Source organism: Sycon ciliatum, chromosome 13 (genome assembly GCF_964019385.1).
Source record: "Sycon ciliatum chromosome 13, ocSycCili1.1, whole genome shotgun sequence".
In the NCBI taxonomy this organism is placed as follows: Eukaryota; Metazoa; Porifera; class Calcarea; order Leucosolenida; family Sycettidae; genus Sycon; species Sycon ciliatum.
This window is the reverse complement of record NC_088655.1, coordinates 10,700,666-10,706,665: the sequence shown is the minus strand read 5'-3', so window position 1 is coordinate 10,706,665 and position 6,000 is coordinate 10,700,666.

Here is a 6,000-nt window from a genome sequence, read left to right as displayed (position 1 = left end):
GCTCGTTGGATACCTTTCAGAAAGTAAGTTAGTTGTCAGAGTGACAACAACCGGAATCCTGGTCAGTAAGGTATCCAGAGTAGACGTGGCCAACAAAATTGCGGTGCCCAAAAGTCGGAACGAGATTTTTCTAGAAGGCCTTTTTCAGGTTTGGCCCACGGACTACATCAGTACATGATTATACATGTATATGGAAAGCGCGTACTAGTATCAATACACAAACAACATGGCCAGTGATTTTACCATGTACAGTACTAGTCAGTAGGCACATGTACATGTAATTACTGTACATGGTACTTGCACATGCAAGGTACCAGTAGCACGGCTGTTTTTTTGCGCGATTTCGGCCCATTTAATATGGCGGCCGAGAACGCGTAAAAATTCATGATTTTCGTCCAGGAATTGCTTTAGACAGCTAAGTATTCCACAGACTTCGCCACTTTTCGTCTCCAATCAGCTTGGTTTGCCCTGAGTTTTCGATTTTTCGGCTTTGCCTTTCCCTCAGCTCCGCGTACATGCCGCGCGACCACTGCTTCGATTTGTTTCCTTGTCTCTGGAGGACGTTTGTTTTCCTCTCCTGGGACGTTCGTCGTGCAGAATTTGAGCCAACGTTTGTGCCCCAAATAGTATCCCCAGATTTGAGTATCGTTTAGATAATTTGGAATCGGGTAGGTAAGTGTCCGTTCTGGTGCTGTAGAAAATTTCGTTCCGTGACGTGCATCAATTCCGTGTGACTTGCGTTTGCAATATTCCCAAACTTTTGGTATTTCCCACACTTACTGGATCGTAACTGCAATTGTGTTACTCTCCAGTTGTTGTGAGGACGTAGGGTGATCATGGATGAGCATAAATCGCCACTGCAAGGAGTCTGCCGAGTCGGTGGCAGAAAGTTTTCCTGTTTCCAGCAGTCTACCAGATATAGTGTGGAAAAATATAGTGATCTGCTGAAATATGTACATGGCAATGATATCTCGAAAGATTGCTCAGACATCCACCCACCGTACATCTGTATTCTGTGCGAGCGAGCCCTAAAGAGAGCCAGTAGAAAGGCAGAACATTGTGAAGGTGGCTGTGGACCTGTCACCAAATGGGAGCCACACCATCGCACAACTGCTCTGTGTGTGCAAGCCAGAAAAAAAGGGGCGCAAGCGCGCACCATGCAAAACCGAACACAGCATTGCGAGGTGCCGCATTCCTGGCAGCACCCAGCCACCAGAGCGATGATGGATCACCTACACACTCAGCCACCAGCAGTGTAAGTGGTCTAGATATCAGTGCAGAATGCATACAATCAAGAGCAGCGCGACAACATCGTGCAACACTGCCGCTTGACAGGGACAGATTTTTAGACAGAAATGCGGTGCAAATTTGCATCATTTGTCAGAATACCGCAGACGGTATCCTGGAAACAGCATGCTGCAATGATCCGAGTTGTGCAGAGTGCATAAGCGAATGGCTCAGCACGAATAACACATGCAAATCTTGCAGCGCTGACATGGCTGCATCATCGATGCGCACGCCCAGCATTAGTCTAACCAGGGTTGTCAGCAGCCAGTCCATACACTGCGACTTCCACGAGCCATCGCTACGTGGATGTCCTGAAGTCGTGCCGCTGCATGACTTGCAACGTCATGTCAACATGTGCCCGTTCAATCCCGCAGAGACGCCATCATGCAGCACAGCACGTAGCCCGCCGCCGAGCACGACACCTATCCGCTCTGTGCGCCCATCGTCAACAGTGGCTGAGGTTCTCAGTGCTTCTCCGTCGAAGTTGAAGGGCAATGTGGCAACCAACCTCACTGCACGTCTGGTCACGGCTAGGGCAGAGGGTGGCAGGCTGGAGGTGAAAACTGGCGAAGGAGGCAGGGGCAAACCGCAAGTTTACCAGCTAACACCAGAGTGCAGTGTACCGTCAACCGATGCGTCTGCCTCAACACTCAAACGCCGCGCTGCTGAGCTGACCCGAATTGCAGAGTCCGTTTGTGGTGGATCGGATGGAGCTCGAGTGCAAATGATTGCTGGGCTGAAGCGGCTCTCATCAGCTGCACAGGAGGAGCTCAGGCAGACCTCCGACTGCCATGGAGCCAATTCAGGAAGCTGCGGCAGTGGCTCAAGATCTTCGGAGTAAAGTTGGAGTCTGAGCGTTCTATACGAGAGTTCATCACGAAGACGCTGCCCAGCTACACCGCTACAGAGCTGCCGATGTCGAAGCGGAATGGCGATGTCTCCATGGCTGCCACTGTATTTTTTCCAGACCTTGTCGCTGTTGTCATGCACTTCCTCGACATCCTCAATGAGAGTGACAGGCACGATTGCCTGAAAGCTTGACATGGCATTCAGGCACGGCAGCAGTTACGAAGACCCAGCAACACACTTCGACTGTCGACGCCTTGAAGGGCGAAATCGCCAAGCTATGCCGCAGTAAGGACTTCAGTGGCCCATGCGTAGCCTCTGTGGAGCCTGTTCTCCAACACCACAAGATCGAACGTCAAGTGTACCACGGTGGTGCTTTCATCGGCAATCACGTCCACCAAGCCTTGAAGCCCACCGTGGTCACTGCCATCAGCCATGCTCACGTACCGGTCCTCACGTCCAGGTGTCCAGTCCTGGCGGAGGAGGCCCAAACAATAGCATCTTTACACGAGAATCTGATGAACAGCTACGCTTCTTGTCGAGCTATCTTCAGTCACAGCCAGGCAGTTTCAGCAGACGAGATGGATCAGCTGGAGTCTGAAGTTCGGCGTTTCTTGAGTATGTGCAGACGACACGTTGTGACACGGCGACTTGGAAACATCACGCCGAAACTTCACCTGTTAGAGAATCATACGGTGCCGCTCATCAGGAAACTTGGCGTTGGTCTTAGCCTGCTCGCGGAGCAAGGGGCAGAGAGCTTGCACGCCAGTCTCAACACCCTCAACGCCATCTATAAAAACATACCAGGAGACCTCGCCAGGCTGAAAGTTGTCGCCAAGCAGCATCTGCTAACAACCACCAAAGAAGCCAGTACGCTGGCTCCTCGTCCACAGAAGAGGAAAGCCGAGGACCAAGGTTCAGTCTCCTCGTAAACAGGTAAGAAGACAGCGTGGTGACAGCAATGTCTGTCTTCGTGTTTGTATTTCCAACGCTCCAAAGAAAAACATTTGGAGCACAAGATCATGCTCCTCTTTCAAATTTTCAAACGATCTTCAACTGTTTGCGTTTTTTGTGTCGAATCATACTGAAAACCAACTTGGTTTTGTTACTATTCACAATAATTTACCGATTCGCATCGAGTTTCCAAAACTTCTCTAAAACCCGGTGGAACGACGCCATATTGTAATCTGGTCAGCCGCGGACAGCCGTGGTAGGTACTATCGGCACACACGATACTGCTATTACTGCATAAGCAACACCATAACACACTACCGTACTTAGGAAAGGACTGGGGGTGCCGTGGGATACTACTAAGTACTAGTACTACCGCAGTCTACCGGTACCACGGGCGGTAGTAGTAGTAGTAGTAGTAGTAGTAGGAGTACAGTGTAGTAGTAGTAGTAGTAGTAGTAGTAGTAGTAGTAGTAGTAGTAGTAGTAGTAGTAGTAGTAGTAGTAGTAGTAGTAGTAGTAGTAGTAGTAGTAGTAGTAGTAGTAGTAGTAGTAGTAGTAGTAGTAGTAGTAGTAGTAGTAGTAGTGGCTTGGCTACACCCGCCGACCGCTACGTACATGTACATGCATGCACAAATGTACATTTGACATGTGGGATGTGCATTGCCAAAATAACATACGGAATAGGCCTTACCAGTGTCGTTGAACTATCTTTGATTTCTCCCTGTGCCAGTGGGTGGGTCAGAAGTACTGACAGCGATCGCTATGCGCATATGCAGCTCCTTGAGCTTATACCTGTTGCAGTAACAGTGACTTCTAAGTAAGTTCTAGCTAAGATCTTTCGTTCGCAATTGACCTGCGAAGGTTACACTGTAGATGGTGCAATCAAGTGCCAAAACTCGTAAAGAGAAGGAAAACTACGTTCTGCACACAGAGAAAGGCCACTTACTTCTTCTCCTATCGCTTTGGAGTGGGTGCAAATGCAAGTGCAAGAGCAAGAAAAACAACAAGAGCACTCTAGCGCCATACAGCTCTTGTATGGAGCTCTTTCTTTCTCTTTCGAGCGCCACCACTATTTATTCAAAGACGTACACTTCAGTGACTAGTGTTCATGCTTTGGGCAACTTCCCCCAGGTCTGTCGACTAAGAAGCAGAGGAAGCTGTGGCCTTAGTAAAAAAAAAAAAAAAAAAAAAAAAACACCTGCCCACTGCAACCACAGACCTATCAAACTAAGACTGTAAAGAAGACATCAGTATTTTGTTCCTGTCACTCCACTGTGAATGAATGCATCACATCAGGAATGTCAGACTGGAGGTCTCGGAATGGGCACGCATCCTTCATCCTTCGTAAGCCCTGCTGTGGAACTGCTTACCCAGCGCTATACGTGCCATCTCCACGCTCCGCCAGTTCCGCGCCAGCATTATCCCGCACACCGGGCCTTAGTACCTAGAGTATGAAAAGTCCTGTTCGATGATCAGCTGGCTTAGCTTTTCTCCACCTCTATCCTTATTACACCTCTCCCCAATTTCAGGCTCAGTGCTGCAGCCAGTGCAGGCTGGCTTTCGCAGGAGCAGGAGCCACCAAAAAAAATCCCCAACCTCAAAGTGACCCATACCTGTCAATAGGCCTGGGCGGATAATGCTAGCGATAGGGACCTTTCGCACCGGGCGAGGAAGGTTGACTTGACAATCTATTGCAAACATTGCACACACGCAGCGTCATGAGCAGCGCGTGGAAAACTGATTACCTCCACGCCATACCCACACTGCACACGTTGGCATTTTGACACGAGTACGAATCTGAAAAAGAAGGCAGCATCAGTTATAGCCTTGTCATTGATGTGCCAAATAAACGCTCGAAAAGTAGAGAGGGCGCAGGGGCATACGATTGATGCGCCTAGGCTTAGCTTGTCAAGTGCACGGGATGTGCAAAGTACACGGATTTTAGGCTTGTGGCGCGCTTATGTGATCATGTGCTGCACGTGCATGAATGAAATGCATGCAGTGCCACCGCTACTAGTTTTAGCACTTCCATTGGCGTTTACATTACTGAAAAATTAGGCTGAAAATCTGGAAAGAAGAAACGGTTTTGCTCCCTTTATCGCGGCTGGAGTGATTTTTCCCTGTTTTCGGATGCCAACCAACGACCATTGCTGTGTTCCAGGATGTACTGGTGACCGGCGTTACTCCCCAGCAAATGGTATTCCTATTTTCCATAAAATAGTACCAATAGTAGTGCAAGTGTCATGGCTGACGTATACCACTGTATGGCTACTACGAAGATGGGAGAACAAAGCGGCGCAAGAAGTAGGTTTCAGGGGGACGTGTGTCGGGCCGAAAGGTTGGGAAGTAGGTGTCACAAAGCAGTTACCAGTGTGGATATTGACGCAATATGTGGTTTCGTGTGAGTGTGAATCATAAAGCTAAGCATGTAGGTGCATGCATGTAAGAAAGAAATGAGAGAGAGAGAGAGAGAGAGAGAGAGAGAGAGAGAGAGAGAGAGAGGGAGAGAGAGGGAGAGAGAGAGAGAGAGAGAGAGAGAGAGAGAGAGAGAGAGAGAGAGAGAGAGAGAGAGAGAGAGAGAGAGAGAGAGAGAGAGAGAGAGAGAGAGAGAGAGAGAGAGAGAGAGAGAGAGAGAGAGAGAGAGAGAGAGAGAGAGAGAGACAGAGACAGAGACAGAGAGAGGGAAGAGAAGAGAGAAGAGAGAGAGAGCAAGAGAGAGAGAGAGAGAGAGAGAGAGAGAGAGAGAGAGAGAGAGAGAGAGAGAGAGAGAGAGAGAGAGAGAGAGAGAGAGAGAGAGATAGAGATAGAGAGAAAGAGAGAGAGAGAGAGAGAGAGAGAGAGAGAGAACGAGAGAGAGAGAGAAAAGAGACAAAGAAACAGAGAAACAGAGAGAGAGAGACAGACAGACAGACAG